This window comes from Salarias fasciatus, chromosome 14, assembly GCF_902148845.1.
Source record: "Salarias fasciatus chromosome 14, fSalaFa1.1, whole genome shotgun sequence".
Classification (NCBI taxonomy): Eukaryota; Metazoa; Chordata; class Actinopteri; order Blenniiformes; family Blenniidae; genus Salarias; species Salarias fasciatus.
In genome coordinates this window covers 17666431-17687856 of record NC_043758.1, presented here as the reverse complement: position 1 = coordinate 17687856, position 21426 = coordinate 17666431, and the positions used below count along the sequence as shown (strand labels likewise).

At 42.5% G+C, this 21426-nt stretch overlaps 1 protein-coding gene and 1 long non-coding RNA gene across 2 annotated transcripts in view; both read left to right on the top strand.

Annotated features, from left to right (window-relative positions):
* The window catches only part of kirrel3b (kirre like nephrin family adhesion molecule 3b), a 153103-nt gene that overhangs the window by 10400 nt on the left and 121277 nt on the right, over positions 1–21426 (top strand).
* Positions 396–21425, top strand: LOC115400885 (uncharacterized). Its single transcript, XR_003932829.1, has 3 exons — positions 396–1478; positions 12782–12783; positions 21415–21425. It is a non-coding gene; the product is annotated as an uncharacterized LOC115400885 (long non-coding RNA).

Genomic DNA, 21426 nt, shown 5'->3' with positions numbered 1-21426 from the left:
GTGGAGATTGTGGGGTCCCTTTTCCCTATCCGTTCCTCTGAGGCCTCCCATGAGGCAAATGACGAGCATTTCAAACAGCGCTGATAGCACCTGTCAAACAACTGGAGTTAAGACAGAATGAGGAAAAAAAAAAAAGCTAAAAGCTTGATTCTATTTACTAACTGAACTATTCAATTTATGAAACAGTGTAACTTTATTTCTCTCCAGTGAGCTTTGATTTGACAAACTAGAAATGTGTGACTGCATGAGTAAGCATCCACAGGTGATTTCGATTTTTTTGCTCATACATATCTTGCAGGCGATATGCATGACCCCATCGGCCTTCAGGTGATATTTGGCCGCAGATACATTAAAACCAGTCGTTTGATTTGAACAATAGTAGACCACAATTGAAACAAAAAAGAGCCGATGCCCTCGCTTCTAGAATCTATTATCCCTGAATTAATGATGGAACAGGAGCAGTGGTATCCCCCCACTGAGACATGAACCAGATTTCAACCCGTAGCTCCCTCGAGTTAAGGGCCAGCATCTCTCTGACAGGACATCTGGTCCCTGAGCATGGCCACCAGGGGGTCGATGTCGCCACCTTAATTGTAATGTTTCCCTCTTCCTCCCAGTCCAAAACTAGGGCAGCTTTCCATAAAAGGAGAAGAGAAGAGGGGGAGCCACTATGTGCTGGGCCGTGTCGGCATGCCACATCATTTAGGCTGACAGCTCTAATAAATTACAGCAACAGATCGCTGTGAACAAACAAAGCTTAATGGAAATAAAGTGAGCATTATCAGCCCAGAAATAAAAGGAAAAAAAAGGATGAAATTAGCGCAAAGAGAGTGGATGAAAGGGTGTCAGGCCCACATAGCATAAGCATTAAAATGGGCAAATTGCCACTTTGAACGATAGGAAATGTTTTGTTCTCATTATTACTTCTGTTCAAAATGGAGAATAATGTGAGAGTCCCCGAGCAGACATAAAGCATCATGCATCTAACTCTTCAAAATCATCCTCCCCTATTGCCTGAACCCCTCCCAGCTCCCCTTGTTTTGCCTCCCAGAAAACAATGCCGCAGATTGTTCTGCTCTGAAGGACCTTTCCCCCATCAATCCAGCCAAGCCAGAGAAAGCCTGGAAGCCCATGTTGTTAAAAAGCTTAGGCATGTGGAAGAGAACGACAACAGATGGAAGCAGGTGAAATGGTATGTCAGGGGAAATGTTTGTCAGGCCCTATCAGTATGAGAGCTGTCCATCCAGACCTTCAAAAGAACGGCCGGGCAGAGAGCACTCGGCTTTCAGGTCCACTCCACTTTGTCCATGACGGGAAAAAAGCCCAATGGCAGAAAGAAGTATACTGAACTGAACTATAAAAGATAAAAGATTGCTATAAAGAAGAGCTAACCTCATCAGGACACGAACTACCAGCTGCAGAATTAGTGATGTCTAAATGCAGTTCAAAAGAAAGTAAAACTCCTTCCTTGACACAGTGTCACGGTCTTCATTGTCTGAAAAAGACAGCAATCAAGCCTGAGTCATCTCTGAGTCTGATCCATTGATAAAACACAGGTAAATCCAGCTGAAGCACTCCTTGCCGACTTTTATAATTTGGCACGGTGGGACGGTAAAGGTCAGATGAAGAGGTTTAACCTGATCCTGTGCAAATATCTTTGTTTTCTATCTCCCAGTGGTATCTGTAGAGATTCCTGGGCTTCCTTTGCTTTCTTTTGCCTTGTAATGGTGTTACATCCCCCTTTGATAATAGATACAGCTATCTTAATCCAGTACACTTTTTTTTTCTTAAAAATACTATTATTGTTATTCATGTACTTAAATATAAATTTAAAATTATTTGATTTTATCATACAAAAGTATCACATTTAGCATAATCTCTCTTGGTGAGTGACATGCACTGTTTCCGAAAAGCTTTCTGTCTGGGAGATAAAAGGCAGAGGTAGCAAGTGTACCATTTGGCTGTTCACAAAATGAAAAAAATAAAACAAGTCCTCTCTGTTGGGATGCTCTTGTGTTGCCGAATGAAGAAGTGAGGCATCTGAGCCCTGCAGGGAGGTCTGTAACCACGAGCTGAAGTTTTGTCTAGCCTACTTTGTTAGCCAGAATGCATTGGACCCGATCCATTTCTACCTGGCATCATCATGAATGCAGAATGCGATCACTCTCACAGTGAGTCTTCAGGAAGATCTTGAGAGGTCGGCCTGAAACTCAAATGAAATCTAATTAAACTAAGTCACACTAAGCCACAACAAGCCAATAATAACTTCTGCTTCTTGATGCATGTGAGGTGCTTGAACCAGCACTTATGCAATTATGGACTGTGGGGGATTGTTTTGTTTTTTCGTGTGAGACATGATGAGCGTTTCAGGCCCATCCTGGTTCTTCCACTCCTGTTGGATGCTTAATCATGCCTGTGCAAAGTCTTGAATTTGCATGTCCACGTGCGCACCTGTATGAGACAGCCTGCTTTGTTTGTGGCATATACTTAAGAGTTTGTGCACTTAAGTCTTGGGTTGTGTGCGTGTGTATGCATGTGTGTGTATGTGTGTGTGTGTGTGTGTGTGTTAGTGTGAAGAGACCACCGAGAGCCGTCCAACGGAGAGCACTGCATTTCGAAAGGTGCCAGAATGAGTTTGTCACAGGGAGCGTAAACTTGAGGAGAAAGGGGACTGCGGAGAGAGAGACTTTCCCCAGGCACCCCGAGTCTGTCAGACTGATTAAGTCACACGGCTGGAGTGAGAGTTAGGAAACTGAACCAGACCATGCTAGGGGAGCACGGGATGACAGAAAATAGATAAATAAATAAATAGCAACATGTAAGTATTAACATGACTGCATATCCCGTGTGCACTTACTTATACCTTACCCTTGAGACTCATGCCGGGACGCTGCACACCAGCCTACATCCCATCATCCCACCGCACAGCTTCCTCACCCCGCGGCGACATAAAGCAGGTCAGGGCTATCTTAAAGTTCACCAAATGCAACATGACAGGACAACTCTAACATATGCCTGTGTGACAGTGAAGCAAATAGATGACTGATGGCAGAGTACTGTGTCTTAAGGGGAAGAAGAGAGCAGACAGTATAAAGAATACTGACTTTATATTTATCTCTCTTTACTTTTATTTCCATCTCAGACGCGCATAAGAAAAAAAGTGGGACACAAGCTTCAACTTTTAAGTTGAGAATGTATGGATCTGTCCCTATTATGGAACCACGGACGCGCAGAACATCAGCCCACTTGCAGGCCTGGCCTGTCTTTTACCGCTGCTGTGTGTGGAAGAAATGCCAAGGACCTTTGAACCCTGAAGATAAAATAGCAGACTACCGCACCGCGCAGGCCTGTCATTCACCAGACTAAAAGATGAACTCGTGTTCTTTGTTCCGGGGACCCTGGCTGCTCTGAGATGCCCCACTTGCTCTCCATCTTTCTCTGTTTCTCGGTGCCACGTGGAGAAGTGCTGCAGACTTGTTGGTGTATAGCAGGAGGGCAGCATCATTAACAATACCGAAGGCTACCCACATAGAAAAATCTCTGGCATAAAGTGCAAATGAGACGAGAGTTCGGGAATCGCTGCCAGTTATGCCCTCAATAAAACCAGGTATGGAGGAAATACTGCTCGCTAGCTAAAAATGTAAAAAAGCCTGCCATCTCGACTCTATCCTCCCACGGCTGGCCACCCCCATACTGAAATTAACATCACTCGTCATCTCCTCCACAGGCTCCGCAGTCCCGCTGTTACACGAAAGTACAATCTATACCACCTCTAGCATCAAATGCTAATTGCTAGGTATTCAACACGAGAAAAGGCCTCCCTGAATTAAGAGTCATTTAGCGGGAGCCTGAGCTCCATGATGCCTACAAGCTAATTTCTCTCCTATCTTCCAACCAACTCTAGAAGCGTAGGACCGAGTGAAAGTGTTCTTTCTCCACATTATAATGCAAATTCAAATCTGGGTTTAGCTTTGCGAGTAATTACAATGGCAGAACAAAACAGCATAGTTAATAGGTTCAAAGTATTCCATCAAACAAGAAACAGGGGAGCTATGTTTTGTTGGAAAATACAGCTTTTGACTGTGTTCAGGACCTGAAATCAATGTGTACAAAACAGCACTTTGGTCTTTAGACAGATTTTAATTTGTCAGACAAGAACTTCATTCATGTGTTTCTTTCAAACCGAGTTGATACAAGTAGATTTCTCTGTATATAGGAGCACTGCAGGAAGTATTTCCCTCCGTCTCTGCAGCAAACAATGGGGGCAGTGTGTATCTTTGATCAAGGGCATGTCTATGTTGATGACAATGAGAAATCTCCAGGCTGTCCCAAGAGTGCTGTAACCCTACCTTCAAAGTGCATTTGTTTTCATTCCTAACATCCTCTTCTGCAGCTTTCTTCTGTTGAAATGTTGAAATGTTTTTTTTTAACTTTCTTTTGTCCCCCATCCTGATCAACAGATCAACACTGAACTGAAACTCCTGACTATAGCTACAGTGCATTTTGAGTCATAATAATCTCATTTCTCAAGTTTTGTTACAAAGTGTGCTGACTGTGAATGTTCTTTTTTTTTTTTTTTTTTTTCGGGAGGGGGGGGGGGGATGATGTGAACTCCTGGTTTTACTAACTTTATTTTATTTCTTTCTTTTTTTTTTTTAACTAGTTTTCCTTGGGCTGTATACTCTGACACTTCCGACTATAACTGCTGTCTGCGCTGTGTCAGCAAGAAAGGCATAAAGAGCAATGCTGTGTGACCAGAGCCGACCCCGCTGCTGTGGGAGGGTTACGGTCTGGGGCCAGTTGTGCACCAGCTGGGGTCTTCTGCCAGTCGCGATATAAACTCGGATGGCATCGTACAAGTGTAGACAGCACGCAGGGGTCAGAGCGATGGACTTTTGTGGAGCCCAGCGTTGCTTGCATTGAGCTCTCACTGAGATTTACTCATTCCAGTTGTGATTTTGTGTTTAAATTCACATTTCGCTTTGATCCGAATGACAATTGCCTGATAGCTCTAATTAAGCAGATAATTTGTATCTGTGTACTTGTCTTACAATTTATCCTTTGCATATTTAACATATAGGGGCTTAATTAGAAACCTTTCCAATGGGCTGGCCTTAAATGAGGCTTTAATTAGGACTCCCATTATGCTTGGAGAGCTTTCAAATTAGTAGCTCCTTAAATAGGTGGTGGACCCTCAGTGTTTGTTGTGGCAGGCTCCATTTATTGCATGTGTTGTTTGTGGTGTTTAGCACACGGCTGCGGTGTGTTAAAGATGTTTTGGCAATTGATTGAGTCCAAAAAAACTTATCCGTAGTTTTCCCAAAAGTCATAATTTAAGTCTGCGGTGGGTGTTATATTTATGAACATATAAAATGCACACTGTTAGTTATAGAGTGGATAACAACTTCTTTTTTTCCTGTTTCTATATAATTGTGCAGGACATTAACAGAAATATTATGATCCAGTTCCAGTAAACATTGTAACTTCACCAGTTGCCATATATGTACAAGTCTACTGTGTTTGTTTCAATTTTCTACCAGGAGACTAAGTCTTTTAAAGACCCATTACTCTCTCAGCGTTTTACACGTTTGTGGAAAATTTACAATTAGGACACTCGACAGTCCAATGTTGCATTCTAAAATAAGGTTTAAATAGCCTTTGACAGTGACTGTACTTTATATTTACATGTTCAGTCTCGCTGTCAGCTGGTCAATAAAACAATAAAACACAGCAGCGTAATGAAAAGAATATACCCACTGAGCCAGACACGGAGCAACAGAGCCAGCTCAGACTCTTTAATCCAGGCACCACTTTTTCTTTCGCTTCTTCTCGCAGAGTGCTCTGAACCTGCTGCGAAATTGAATTTTCCACCCCTGTGTGTACGTGAACCAGCCAAGCACTGCATTGTCAGAGTACTCAATTAGCTCCCAAGGCGGAAGCCAAAATGTTTTCCAACAGCAAATGTATTCTTCACAGGGCAAGCGCTCATTAGCATAATGCTTCTATTCCTATAGCAGAGCTAGTGTGCCTTCTCAAGGTTGAAAACAAAAACAATCTAAAGCTTTAATATCAGTGTCCCTCCGTGAGCTATCATATGCTACTTTTGAGAGAGAGAAAATAAATGTTAACCGCTGACTAAAATGTCTCATTATCATTAGTAAATACCCTTCCTGGTGTGTGTTTGACAACTTGCAGAAACATTCTGGCTTCCTAATACGCAGGTTATCTGACCTCATATGAGACAAAACAGAACTACTGCAAAGTTGCTTTAACTCATTAAATCATGCCGGAATGTTATATTTTGGCACTATTTTCTCATTTTTCAAGTCATAATAAATCTACTGAACAAAAGCAAGCCTAGCCTTTAAGACCTTATAATTCTATCTGAAAGTTGGACATATGCAGCAAATAAATCATGTTATTTACTGAATTTTCTGACATTGAAACAGTATTAGAAATAATCTGCGCCGACAAGTCGCTAAGCAGCTCTCTGACAAAGTGACATTGAACTCACACAACTACACAAACTTTTTTTTTTTTTTTTCCCTCAACTGAATAACTGGGGGGAAAAAAAAAGAAACTTAATAACTGGAGACAGCGAGTCGCAATAGTGAGATTGTGTAACCTGGAACCCACACAGTCAATTTGGTTTGAAGTGCCACTGTGGCGGCGTTACAGTGAATGCAGTGCGGACAGGGGTCACGAGGTTGTAATCTCGCCTGCCAGCGACCTACAGTGCCCCCTCATTCTCATTACCGAGGTGCCACCGACTCTAAATTTAGAGCTTCTATGTTTGTCAGGTGCCCTGGGCCTTGTATATCAGCCCCCCTACACTCACACACACTCACACACACACACACACACACACACACACACACACACACACACACACACACACACGCGTACATCAATGACAGCTCCCGTCACACAGACAGGGCATGGATATGAAATGAGATGTGGGGGACTTTGTTAATGGTTTGAGGTAGTGGGATTCTCACTCACATTCCATACTGGTGTAAATTACGCCAGCAGCGACGCGCTGTCATGAAAAATCGGGCAAATATGAAAAAGTGAGATGAAGTGTCACTACCAAAATGACTCCATGTAAGTAGGACTGCAGTGGAAGTTTTAATGATGGTGTCCCATATTTACGTTATTTATGGTTATGTTTGGACTTTCAGTGAAATATAATCATGTTTAATATTATAACATTATGGATTTCAGTATTTTTATGTTGATGAACATATGATGCTGTCAATCCATCCTTTGTCCATCCATATTCTATGCTACTTTTAGCCCCCCTAAGGTCACAGAGGACTGGAGACGACCCCAGCTCGGATATGATAAACAGACTTAATTTATGTGGTTAACACTGACGGTGGAAAACAGATTACAAGTATAATGAATTTCTTTAATAAGACTGAAGCTGAAGTTATGACAGGAAAAAAACAAAACACAAAAAAAACAAAAGGTGAAAATAAATTGAACAATAAAATATTGAATACAGACAAGGAAATTTATGTTTGATCGGTTACACAAGAGCAGGTAGAGCAGATGGAGATGGCGTGTGTCAGCGCATCCTTTAAAGCAGGCGTTTCTGGCTGCTGTAAAGCCGCTGAGTTAACTTTCCCGGGGCTTTTTAATGGAGCGCGCAGATTACGGCACCCTTTATGAGGCGGAGACGGCGCCGGGATTAACCTTGTTTTAAATATGCCGTGTGAGAAAGATTGGTTGACCTTCACATGACCTAAACTTTGGACATACCATCGCACTTGATAGAAACTGGCTGTTAATGGACTTCGCCGTGCCAAGGAACACCCTGATGACATATGCTCATGTTTGAGATTAATATTGTTTGCCTTCCAGCGCTCACTTCTTGCTATAGCTTCAAATTAATTTCCTTCTTTTTGGCAAGTCGTTTTGGCCTCTGTCCCTTGGCAGACCTTCTCTGAAGCAGAATGTCTTTCTCCAAGTGAATGACGATGATCTAATTTTGAGATTTGCTCTGATCTCGCCTTGAGAGTAAGTCCCGGGCGAAAGTTTAAGGTAAATCTTTACAGCTGAAATCCAGCGCTTTCACTGTTCCGTGTGTGTCAAGGCTTATCACCTCCATTTTTCCGTGAAGCTGTGTGTGGCACACAGAAGTGTATATCTTTCAAAACCAAGAGAGAGCCGACAGGTGTTTGAAATGGTTTCGTCATCGTAAACGGTGACTCTGAGCCGAGGTTGGACAGGTCAGCGGAGAAAAAGAAGCGCTGCAGAAAAAAAAAAAAGGGGGCAGAGGTAACTTTAATCCGACCCATTAACAGAGTCCATTGCCTTGGATTGGGGCAGTTGGATTCTCGATTTGAGATGAGCTGCATTTCCTGAGAAAATGAAACAGGATGATGGAGATCAGTGACAATACCGGCTGGATAATCATTACCAAATCACAGCCATCTGCTCTCAATCTCCACCCCGATCTGCATGCACTAGTGTCAATCCCTCCCCAACAAATCCCTAAATCCTGACAATCTGCAGCACTCAGCTTAGGACCTATTTTAATCCACCTAGCAAGCCCACATTACTGGACAGGAAGGTACAAGATCCCCTGGACCCTTCGGCCATCGAGAAACCCGGTTTGGTCCTTTTGATGCCCATTCATTCCACTTCCATACTCCACTTACGGAGATGGAATTTAGTTTTATGCAATCCGCTGCGCTGATGCCCGTACTTCAGAAATTCAGGACAAATGTGAAGTTAGTCATTTGTTTGCTGAACAACTGGAACATAAATTTAAATATGAGCAATGCAGAGTAGATATGCAAAACCAGAGGACTGATTATGAGAAGATGCTTTGACGGCAAGCCATATGTGGGCGGAATATGTTCGGTTCATAAAAAAAAAAAAAGGAAGAAAAATCTTATTTATTTATTTGTTCTTTGGACAGTGTGATTCAAATACATATTGCCACCAGAGGAGAATGGCTGTGCTGTATTCCTACAACATAATCCACTTTTTCTCTGCAGTAACAGACAAAGTACAGCAAACAATATCACACAAAAGAGTCGGTGTTGTTAGCAGCGAACCACTGGATACAAAGGGTCCTGGCCCCATTGCGAAAGGGCAATTTCAGGGACCTGAAATACCAATAGGCTGGCTGTTGTGTTTGATAGGATGAAGAATGTTGATAAATGAAATGTACCTTGACTTTTCCTGATGAGTCCACTCGGCCACAAACCTCAACCACAGCACCTATTACTGCCTGAATCCTTACTGTTCGCGATTGGTATGACCGCCATAGAGGTCAGCAACCTGCTTTTTTTTTTTTTTTTCTCTGAAGATCAATACAGAAAATGTTTCTCAAGCAAAAACAGACTTGGAAGCCAGATTAATGTTGAAAACCGAAGCAGTCTCGTTTCTGAAAACCCGACTGGATGTTTCTCATATTCTGATCTATAAACAGTACACTATCTGTCAAGCTAATCAGCTGTTTTGTGTTTCTTGGCCAGTCTTGCCAGCATCGTTTTGATCCCTGCAATATGATACATGTCTGTGCCAACTGTGACGCTTTGTGTTAATGATTTTGTTGCTATCTGTTTGCATTATGGATATGTGCATGTGAAACATCAGGCTGACTGCAGCGTTTTGTCGCCGCTTCTTTCCTCTTAGCACCACGTTACGGTCTGTCTGCTATGTACTTGCCATCTCAATAAAAAAGGATTTTCTCCACTCATCTCAATTTACAGTATTTTTCTTTAAGCAACAAGGCAAAGAAAGTTTTCACACATTCTTTTCGTGACACCTTCAGTGTGTGAAAAGGCTGTTCACTAAAATGTGCGCCAAAACGGAACTTTTTCTTTCATCTAAAGCTTTTCAGTCACAGTTAGTGGTTTCTTTATTCTGGTATGTACTAGAAATTTGGCCTTCGGCCTGTGAATAAATAGCATAAAGCACATTATAGATGTTTCAGGTGAATCACAATTGTATCACCATCCACACGATTAAAAACCTCTTAGTTGAACTCTGTGAAATTCAGATTTACTGAATGTTTGATGTGCACCCGCAACCTCGTCTGTTTTTTTTTTTCTCCTCGCCATCTTCAGTATACATATACAGTGTGCAGTTATGGTAATTTATTGCCTTGTTTATTCAGCTTAACTTCAAATGTGCACAGCTAAGCTCAAGCGCTGCCTGTAATGTCTGCAGTGGATAACTCAGTCTCTGTCCTTGCTAAAGAGATGAAGTGACCAACTCACTGAGAGGATCTTATATTCTTTACATCTTGCTTTCAGACAGTGTCATGTTCAAGAAGCTGGCAAACACCTCTGTTTTCCTTTCCAACAAAAGAACCCCAAGAGCATTGAACTTAAGTCGGATTAAACTACAGAATACAGTCATTTGTTGTTGTTTTAAGTTCTGTCTTGTGGCTGTGAAGGGAAGTGAGTTTTCACCGTATGAGTCAAGGAAAACGCCTCAAGGTTATTTTTGTGATACGTTGTTGAAGAGATTTACTACCGTTTGATATTCCTCTCGACTCATCTTCTTGCTAATATAATGAAACTTAACATAAAAGGCGACACTCAAATAATGCTCAATGCAAATGCCTCAAATAATTCAAGTTAGAAAAAAATTATATTTTCAGTTTTCAGCTTTCAAAGGGACTCCACCAAGTTTATACCACTGTGATTAGATATACTCAATAGTTAAAAAATTCCAGAAAAAAAAACCCTCCAAAACACAGACATCATTAACTGACTGAGACACTGAGCGATTTGACTAATAGCACATTTGAATAGATTGTATAGAAAAGTAGGATGGTTAACACAGGCTTTGAAAGCATGGGTCAGTGATAGCTACGGAACATTTAAAAAAGCAAAGACTGATTAGCAGTTTGCTTCCTATTCATCTGGCAATTTAGCATATTGACATTTAACAAGACATATTCATATGTACCTGTTTAACAGATCTAATTCTGCGATCTAATTCTCCTCAGCCTGTGTGTAACCCGAGATGACAATCAGAGGTACCGGATATGTTTTTTGTCGGTCTGTCTCAGCGAAGCACTGCTGCTTTTGATCATTCTCTGCATACTTTTGAGTTTCAAAAAACTCGGTCTCAAAGTGTACCCAAAAAATGCCATCTGCAACATCTGCTCAATATGTAAACAAACAGCAGCTGCCAAGGACTGTGGCAGATTAGCCCTCCAAACCCCCCGAATGCAGCACAACGCAGCGCCAGTTTTAAGTCATATAACCAATTCAAAAAAGGGGACTTGGTGAATAGTACGCAAATGTGTGTGATCTAAGTCTCCGTGATAGGAGGAACATCGCAAAAACAAATCAGCAGATTAAATTGGGAGTTGACAATCTTCGCCTGAGCACATACTATCTGGTAACACACAGGCAGAGCTCGATGTCTGCAGTCTGTTTCAGGAATTATCAGGATAAGCACTTGCTCCCTCTCAGTAAATTGTCATATGCTTGTAAAAAGGATGCGCAACCAAAAAAGCTCGGACTTAAGAGTCTTTGCCGTGTAGACACCAAATCTTCACTGTGAGTTGGGAGTACTTAGTGTAAGTTGCTATGGAAATGAGCAAACCGGGCATGTTGCTGGGGGAATTCAGCGTGGGGCTCAATATGGATGACTAACGCGCTGCGCTCAACTGGCTGTGTAGATGCAGAGATCATATCCTCATGCAAGATTGAGCCTTCTTCCATTTAGCACGAGTTGGATTAGATGGATGCACATACTCAACCCTCCCCATTTGATGGCACTCGGGGGATGTTGAGTGCAACGCATGGAGGAAAAAAAGGAAACTGACAGCATGAGAATATTTTTTTATTCTAGATCGTCAGTGTAAATGAGTCCTTCCTCTAACCCGAGTGAGTTCCAGGGACAATTTAGTCGACACCTAGCAGGCTGATGCACAAAGCATGTCTTTGTTGTCATGTCATATAACATTTCCTTGTGCATAAGAAGGCATGTTGTTCCATCACTGGACAAGAGGATGTGATTTAGTCTCTTTTATTCTATTCAATGGAGCAAAGGATTTACTGGTGGAACCACTTTGCAATAAAGACAGACTTACACTTTATTTTAGCGAGAAAAGTGACTTCAGTCTGTAGATGATCACTGCATAATAAATATATTAATATTTGAGATGATTTTTGCTTCGATAACAGTATTGAATACATTAAAACGTGCTCTTTCTCATTAACTATGAGCAATTTTTACGCTGATGTTTAAGATTCAAAATTGCAAAAAAACAATTAAAGTCCCTTTTTTGAAGCGGGAGGACAAACTCCCCCATGTCCTACTTTTAATAGCTACTTGCTAAAAAGCTGCATCTGGTCATCTTTTCATCAAAATATGAAGCAGTCACATTTAATTTTCTTGTCTTCGAAAGCTGCTTTACTAAATGGATACATTTTTAACTGTTTTTTTTTTTGTTTTTTTGTGCAACAACAGTAGAGTAGTTACAAAGTCAAGGTGAGCATTTGAATTAGGAGAACACCAACGATTGTTCTTCTGTGAAGATTATCTCCAGCCAGCCCAAGAGCCATCCATTTAAGTGACTTTATCATTACCAGGCACGGAGTATAGATCCACAGAGCGAAATGGAATAGCTGGGAAACTAATGGCACTTGACAGATCCTGGTACGAGATGCGATGCTTATCTTTGTATTATGTGAAAAGAAGGCATTTTCACGGCTCACGCTGTGGTGGAGTGTGGTGGAATGTGAGGGGCGGCAGTGGTGGGCGGTTTTTGTAGTGGGAGTAGGAGGTGGGATTGGGGAAGGAGTGGGCTGTATTAAAATGGAACAACCCTTTTTTTCTCTGTCAAGCCAATGATTTGTAATGATGGGTTAAATTTTACTTACTCTTCTCGGTGAGGCTCCTCTTCATAGGGAACATGAAATGTGCCAAAAATATGGGCTTTTACCTCGGAGAAGTGCAACAAATCAAATACATTACAGTCATTTTTCAGTCATTTTCACCTCCTCACTTAAAAGGAATCAGACCCTCTACTATGAAATGCTCCAAACCAATAGATTTGTCTCTGAACTACTGGCGTGAACACATTGAAATATCCTGAAAATGGTACAGGTAAACCAATGCTGGAGAATAGCAGATGCTGCAGGGTTACCATGATATATGCTTGATTTACATGGCAATTCTCTTTGTTCCTTAATCAATACGTTTCTATATGCCCTATTAATTCTGTTAAACGCAAAAGATGATTGATTTGTTTTCCAAATCGGAGCTTGGCTTCTCAGTTGACATGGAGTAAAGCTGACAGGAAGGTTGTAATCCTCCCCGACGGTGGGCATACTGCTCTCCACGAGGTGGGTTGTTCCACTCCTGATTGCTAATTACAATTAGTTACGATTCAATTACACAAGGTCAGTGACTGAATCAATCTTTGACAGGCATGGCTCCGTGTCAGGCTATTGACTGAGGGGTACCACTCAGACCTGTAATTTTAATAGCGCGTTAGCATCTGAATCACTGGCACAAACGGCTCATCCAGCTGTCATAAATAGAAGAGGGAAGAAGGCCGTAATATATGGGCTTTCCTTTCACCATCACCTTGTGGGGTAGCTGCTTTGTCATGACTGATGGACTGGAGGAACGAGGGTGCGCCTTCCTTTCTCTCTTTTCTTTTTTTTTTTTTTTTTCTCCCCCACCGATCAGGGACTTCAGTGAGCAGCACCGGAGATTGCATTACCTCCCCATTGGCTGTTTACAGAGCCTAAGTGATAAGAGAAATGACTTAGTAAATAACTAAGACATCCCTGTAAGCTCTCTTCCACTGCGTGGGGCTGTGTGTTTGCATGTGTGTGTGTGTGTGTGTGTGTGTGTGTGTGTGTGTGTGTTTGATACACTCATCCACTAAACTGTTCTCAATTAACTGGGTGATTGTTTTCACCAGATTGGCCCCTGTGATTAGAAAGTGAATCCCAAGCTCGGGCGCATTTGTGTGTATGTGCAGTGTGTGTTTTGAACAGTCGGAAAGCCACTCTGATCAAGGTCGCAAGCTTCATTAGATGTGTGGAAGATGATATGAAACGTGTCAGTATCTTTCCCCCTCCGACGCCGTCAGCCTTGCCTACTGAATACTGTCATTAAGGGGAATTCTGCTTGTTTTGATTCAATAAACTGTTTTGCCAGGCATACTGATTTGACTTGGATATTGCTGATTATACACTAAAAAAGCTCATAAATCTTACATCAGTCCGTGAGATGAGGTCATTTAAATGCATGGCAAGACACACTGCTAAACAGCCCTATAGAAAATAATTTCCAGGATCTCAATATCTGCGATGCATTATGCAGTTTCTACTACTACTGCTACCACATGCGATTTTTTTTAATTTAACCTGACAGCTTTTATATCATCTGCAGTAATTGCCGTCCATTACTAGTCTCCTCGCTATGATCGCAATGGTTTTTACTGTCATGGCTCTCGCAGCCATACGGTTGGAGTTTTATACGTCTCTGTGCAAAAAAAAAAAAAACCCCGCCTATAATTTTACACTTGCACCTGCCCTGTGTATTTTTTGCATTTAAAAACAGCATTGTAACACAAACCCAAAAATCAAAGCTCACCTCGCGTCTCCTTGCCTGCGCCGATTAATCTGAAGCACTCAGCATGAAATTAAGAATTGATTATTGTAAGACGATTCTGCTCGGTTAACTCGATTCAGCGGCGTTCAGCCTGGCACGTAACCCCGTCCCCGGGGCCCTGGCATTAATTCTCTTAAATTTGTGCAGGTGACCTCACTGTTTAAACATTTAGACTGGTGAGACTTCGCCCCTAGTGTCCTTGCCAATAAGAGACTCGGCGGCTCGCTTGTAGCAGCCGCGCTGTTATTGCTTTAAGAGATGGAGAACAGACCAATTAGCCTGTCAGACTGCTGCGTGTCTCTTCCACTGAGCTTATGGATGCTCTTTATCATGAGCTCCATCTTTTGTTTTTCATCCAAACCTTGTTAGCGATTTGCTGGAGTCGTGGGTAATATAGACAGAATATGGGACTTGTATTCGGAGACGCGCTGCATTGTGGCGGGAGACAGGCCGTCAGTGACAGGTGTGACAGCAGTCTTCTCTCAAGTAAAGATTTCAGGAGAGAGCTATTGTATCTTTGATGAGTTGTGGTTTCTCCCTCGCCGTTGCAGTTCGAGCTCAGAATTTCTCCATCAAGCTGATGCGTCTGTCGTGATGAATGACTGCAATCAATGTGACCTTTTACCCCTCGAAGTGCAACAAAACTTTGCCGTCGCTAAAGTGCATCCAGTACATGTCGATGTGTGCGCGAACTGCGACACCTCTGACTCTGCCGTGGAAACTTCTTCACAGGAATAAGCAGAAAGTCACTCCACACGGACAAGTCACTTCGCTATGACAATACACGGTGTGAGAAACAGCCCTCCCTGTCAATCTGCCTCACTTTATGTGTCTGTTGGGAGGCGATCAGCCCACACCTTTGTCGTAATCCCGCACAACATGTGGTCCAGACCGAAGCTAAAATCTTCGGATAAGTCTTTTGGGGGGGGTCACTGAGTCACACCGAGATGTGAGCCGAAGCCTCCCTGGGATCCCTCTCTGGCCTCTGTCCTCATTTCCTTCTCCAGCATATCCTTTAATCAAATACCCATCTTTGAGCTAATCTGAGGAAAATCTGTTTCTTAGTGGATGATCGTCAAATTCTGCTCTTTAATAAGGCAAAGCGCATAAATGCTACCCTGCTGACAGGTATTTACGAGAGCCAAAAGGCACAAAGGCACAGGAGGTAATACCAAGACTTGCTAGTTCATTGTTTTTTTTTTTTTAAAGATCTTCATACAAACTGCACTACAGACTGAGTATATTGATCAGTCAGCTTCACGCTTCTTAATCTTTTCTAGTTTGTCTTGCTTATTGTTTGTGTTTCCATCCAATGGCAGACAGAAAAAAACTCCAGCCTCATCCGCAAAATGATTTCGCCTCAAAGCCATCTAAGTTTGCCCCAGGTACACTAACTTTGCACGCTTCCCACGCCTACATGCTGTCAACCAATATCCAGCAGAAATAAAAGAAATGAGGATTTTGGCTGTTAAAGATTTCTTTTATAACATAACACATCCCTCACAGGATATAACAAGGATTCAGTCCTCGATTTTCTTTTCTTTTCTTCCCTTCCTCTTTTTTTTTTCTTTTTAAGGTAAATAGTGGGTGGGGGTTAGGGGGTCTCCCTGAGGAGTCACGTATAATCAATAGAAGCTACAAGTGAGATTCTGATGCTTTGTCTGCTTTTTTTTTTTTTTTTTTCTGTCTCCTTCACCAGATGATGGAAATCTCTGGTGATTCTTTTTATACGTCAAGCCCCTTTTGGATTCTCGCTCTTTCTGCCATTGAGTCTGCATCGTCTGTAGTCCCCCCCACAACCCCCCCTCCTCTGTCTGCCTGTCGACTTTCCTCCGAGCTCACCGTTATCCACATTCAGGTTCTGGGTCGCCTGTGGCCAAATGACCACCCGTTCACTATTCTCGCTGATACAATAATTCCACCCTATGCACTGGCCTGATATTGTCAGCTCAAGGGCTATGAGGGGGCTCTGTCTGTCATTTAGCGTGACAGCGGCGCATACTTATTTGCCATTCTATTTTGAGGCTTGATTGACGGGCCGACAGCCTTGACATTCTTGCAGGCGTTGCAGAGCCTGTTATTATGCATACATTAACATTCTGATAAACACATGGTCGGCCATTGAGGAAATAATTACATGCCATCACTCTACTGTCTGGAAAGAGTGCGCTTCATTGTGTGCGTCTGCAGGCACACACGTTCATCTGCATGTTTCATCTCATAAATATGATCTCTGTTCCTCTTGTTCCTCCCCATCCATTAATGAGTTCATCAGCAGCACCTCTCATTTGGAAAGCACTCTGCTAAAAACCCACGGCGGACTGCAACTCTCAGAACCCACGCTGCAACTCAAATCAGTCTTTTTCTATGTGGGGTTAATATAGCTTCTTCAAAGATCTGAGGTCACCAAAAAACATTAATTCTTGCATTTAATGCTCTTTTTTTTTTTAGAATAGAATACAAAAGAACAGAGTATAATTAATTTTAAAGGGAAAATACAGGCATTAAATGTGAATAGTAAATTGATACAGGCTAATGAATCCAGCAAACTAGGGTGTTGAAGACTTTTAACATTCTCTGTCAAAACCTGAACCTTCAGGCTGGTCGGGTAATTCTCAAGCATGTCCAGGAACGCCTGTGCAGACTGATTCGTCAGTCCAGTTCCTTCCAGGTCCGACACCTCCAAGGTCCTGCTGAACAAAACGGCAACCGCTGGCATCCCTGCGATCTGATCACCGAGCGGGTTGCAGTCCAGGTCGAGCACTCGGAGCTGTTTATCAACTCTCCACTCTGCAACCAACCCGAAACCCTGGAACACATCCAGACGACTTCCCAGCATTCTAATCCTCTTCAAAATGCTCTTTTTCCTGTTGTTGAGATGGTTCATTGTACCCTACCGATAATGCTTTATGTTATACATACTGGATAGTTTCTCATCATAAACATATCTTAATGTATCATCACACCTTCGTCTTTTGAAAACTAGCGTTGTTATTGGAACTGACAGTTGACTCACAATGTTACCTTGCCCCATGACAAAGAACCCAGTGGGTTAATTATAGTTTGGCAAGAAACATATTGACCAATTCCCCGCAGGCTTTCATTCACCACCTAAATCGAATTCTGTTCACAGCACAATGACACATTGTATCCATCAAGCCGCCTGTATCTCCCAACACCTCGCGTCTGATTGATGGGTCATGGCAGTGAATGATCATCACAGTGTCAGTGGGATGTCCTGCCTAATCTGCAGAACTCTGACATTCAGTTCTGAATACCACGAGAAAAACAACTCACTTCACAGGAAAAAAAAAAATAAAGAAGAAGAAGAAGAAGCTGCATTGGACAGCATTAGTCTTAAGACTAATATTATGTGTCATGGTTATTACAGCCCTCCAACCCCCCACCACCCTCTTGATCTGCAGCCCTGACACTTTGAGAAATATACATGTGTCAGCAAATGCGGTATATGCAGCGAGCAGAGCCCTCCTAAAATGCCCTTATAAAACTGGGAAGCAAACAATAAAAAAGGCTAAGAGTTGCAAGTCTGGCAGAAGGTGTCAGATTTTGCTACAGTCAGCCAAGCTAATTTAGTGATAAGTCTTAGATATATTTTTTTTTACGATCTTGCACCCAGTATGCACAAATATATGCAAGTGTTTACATATATGCATTGCTGTGTGTCCCTAGATTTCTCCATAGCTTGGAATTTTGCTACTTCTTGTGATCAGGTGAGCTTTTAAGCTCAGAAATTGTATTTTTATGAAACATCAAGAACCCAGAAATTCACACCCCATTGTCAGGATGTTTCTGTCTGGAAGGAAAGCCCCTTTCAGGCCCCCCATAGGGAGGAAAACCCCCTTGGAAAAAGTGCAAATGGCAACATGAAGTATGTCAAGCTGACAAGTAGGACCCCGCCGGTCCTACGGGAGCCCTGTTGGTTAACTGCTGTCTACTAAGCCTGGTATTTGGAGCAGTTTGACTCCCAAGCTCCTTTTATCTTATGGGGCCCACATCAGTAAATCAAAGACTGCAAACACTATCTCCCCTTTGTACACCGAATCGAGCTCCGGCACTCGTGGGAGAACCAGAGCTTACGTGAAAGAATACCTAATGCCTGTGTGCCAACAGAGGCTGGCCGGCACTCGAGCGGAAAGCGACTGGAAAAGTGAAAGCAATGTGATGTGATCGTCAAGCTCTCTTAACACATAGTCCTGGTGAGAGTGGGGCTTTCAATTATTCAGCCTTTTTTCTTTGCCCTTGAAGTGTACATTCATCTAGTTTCATTCTCTGTGTGTTAACAAGCAATGTCGGTGCTGCTCCAGCAAGGATGTGGCTGTCACCACCATTACACTTCATTGCTTTTTTTTTTTTTTTTTTTTTTTGGGAGGGGGGGGGGGGGGGGGGTAGATAAAAGGCCGGAGGAGAGCGTTGTCATCAGCTAAAAGCAGCTGTGGAAGTGGATATAACAGGAAATAAATGGAACTGTTGTTTTCATAACATAGTCCTCTAAAACACGATGACAAACACCTGAGTATACCAACTCTCAAGGCTTTAGACAATGGCGATGCATTGTGGTAATGGATTTAGCGGAATGAGTGTGTGTGCACAGATAAATATGCAATCATACACAAATTTGGCAGGGATTTTTTTTTGTTTGTTTTTTTAGTTAGTTTTTTTTTTTTTAAATAGACTTTGTTTTGAATGTACTGTAATCCTTCTGTTATTGTCAGAAAAGTGTTACTTCTCACAAAAAGCATGGTGGTTTTTCGGCTTAAAAAAAGATATATTTTTCCAGGTAAAATTGTGATTTCATCAGATTGAATAAGTTGTATATGCGGCCAAAAAAACAGGCTTTATCTTTACATACTGAGTCTTTCAGTCGGTATGTAATTTCTTTGACATTTCACCATATACATGTGAAATACACCTCAAGGCAGTGTGCACATGTTAACTAATCTTCGTATCGCCGGCACAGAGCAGCACACGCACACTTTAAAGCGAAGATATTTCTTCCTGACCTGGATTTCAACATTGTCTCAAGACTGGGTCTTCAGCGTGTGCCAGCCAGCACAGCTTGAGTGCTTATATTTAGACAAGACTGCCGTCTGCCCCAAAATTACTCATGCTGCGGCTCCCCTGGGATTCCTGTTAGCTCATCCATGGCTCCTTTCTTCAAAAAGGCAAAAGGGCTGTGACCTTTCCCTGATGCCTGTGGTGTTTGTCCTTTACATGGTGCCATACCTTGACCTTTTCAATCCTTTTAGATTTCAGCAGGTAATCAATTAGCCGCTACTTAGATTATCACAGTCAAAGGTGAATAAGAGTGCAGTAGTATTGCCTTGTGAAGAAATATTGTTTTTAATGATTTCTCTTTCCCCGTCCTTTCCCTGGGAGATGTAAGGTGCACTCAGGTATGAAGTGTGTACCTAGAAGTCCCATTTTGCTATTGGAAGCAGGTAGTGACTGGATTTGTCCTTGAAGCTTGTGGAAAAACAGTGGATAATGCCTAAGGTGGTCTTTACTTTCTTTGAAAAACTTGTCTCAGGCTCTGCGGCACATTGAGGGATCTCAGACAACAAGAAAAACAGATCTGGAAACGGACGGACGTTCTACGTTTTCTGTGATTTTAATTAACCGAGTGCGCCAGCAGAGCGCTATGATTTATTGTCCCTGCTCTTATCTAATGAAAATGCCACGCATTTGTGTAAACAATCTAGATCTGGATGTTTTTTTTTTTAAAGAAAGAGAAGAAAAAAAATCCTTGATTAGTTCGCATTTTGATTCTCCCGCTTGACATTCTCCCTCTTAATGAGTCCGTGGCTTCTCTCTCAAATGATTTTCTGGCAGTGAACCTTAGCTTTTATGCAGGAATTAAAACAAACCCTCTGATTGGGGAAGCGGACCCCCCCCCCCCCCCCCCCCCCCCCCCCCCCCCCGGTGACCACAGAGCCTGTTTGACGGAGCCTTGACCTTCAACCTGTGAAGAGGGGCAGCACTCCGCCGGGACGACGAGACGGGCGCTCGAGGCTGCCTCCTCTTGGGCGTTTGTGTGAATCTGAGGTTTCGCCAGTGTTTACTGTGGAGAATGAAAGTTATTTGGCATGGATAATAGCGTGTGGGGGAGGAGGAAGCTCTGGGTGAGTCACAAAGACTCAGGTTTGGCAGGAGGTAAAACAAAAGCTCTGCTGGAGTGGATAGGAGATGGCAGGTAGGTGGAGACTTCAAGGCGGAACCAGCCTGTTGCCTTCTGAAATCACACGGCAAAAAATGGCAAGTTGGTCTAGTCGAAGCATGTCGAGAGGTAAGACAACAGCAGGGCTGACAGGAAATGGCCATCAGATCTGAAAAAAAAAAATGCAATTGTCTTTAGTGATATTTTGTACTAAATTACAACTCTTCACACTTTCAGCAGTTGATTTCAGACTTCAGATTTTAAAAGTGGTCATTTAAGTCAGTCCACTGTATCCCACATACCTTAACAACAATGACTGTAGATGTATAGCCATTTAATTCTGTCCAGACAATTACAATCAATTAGACAACTTTGCTCTCAGGCCTGTGAGGATTTGGTGTGACTGAAGTGAGATTCCCTTGGGGTGACGCAGCAGAGGAGTAATTCTCAGTCTTGGCTCCAGAAAGTTTTATGCTGGACTTTGGCCTTTCTGTGTTCAGTTTTTCGTCGGTCTTCTACAACTTCCTGCCACAGGCCAACAACATACTTGTTAGTTTAAAATGAATCACATCCAGTTGTTGCAGTGTAGGTGTGAGAGCGTACATGGGTGAACGCTTCGGTCTTGAAAGATACAGTGCCTG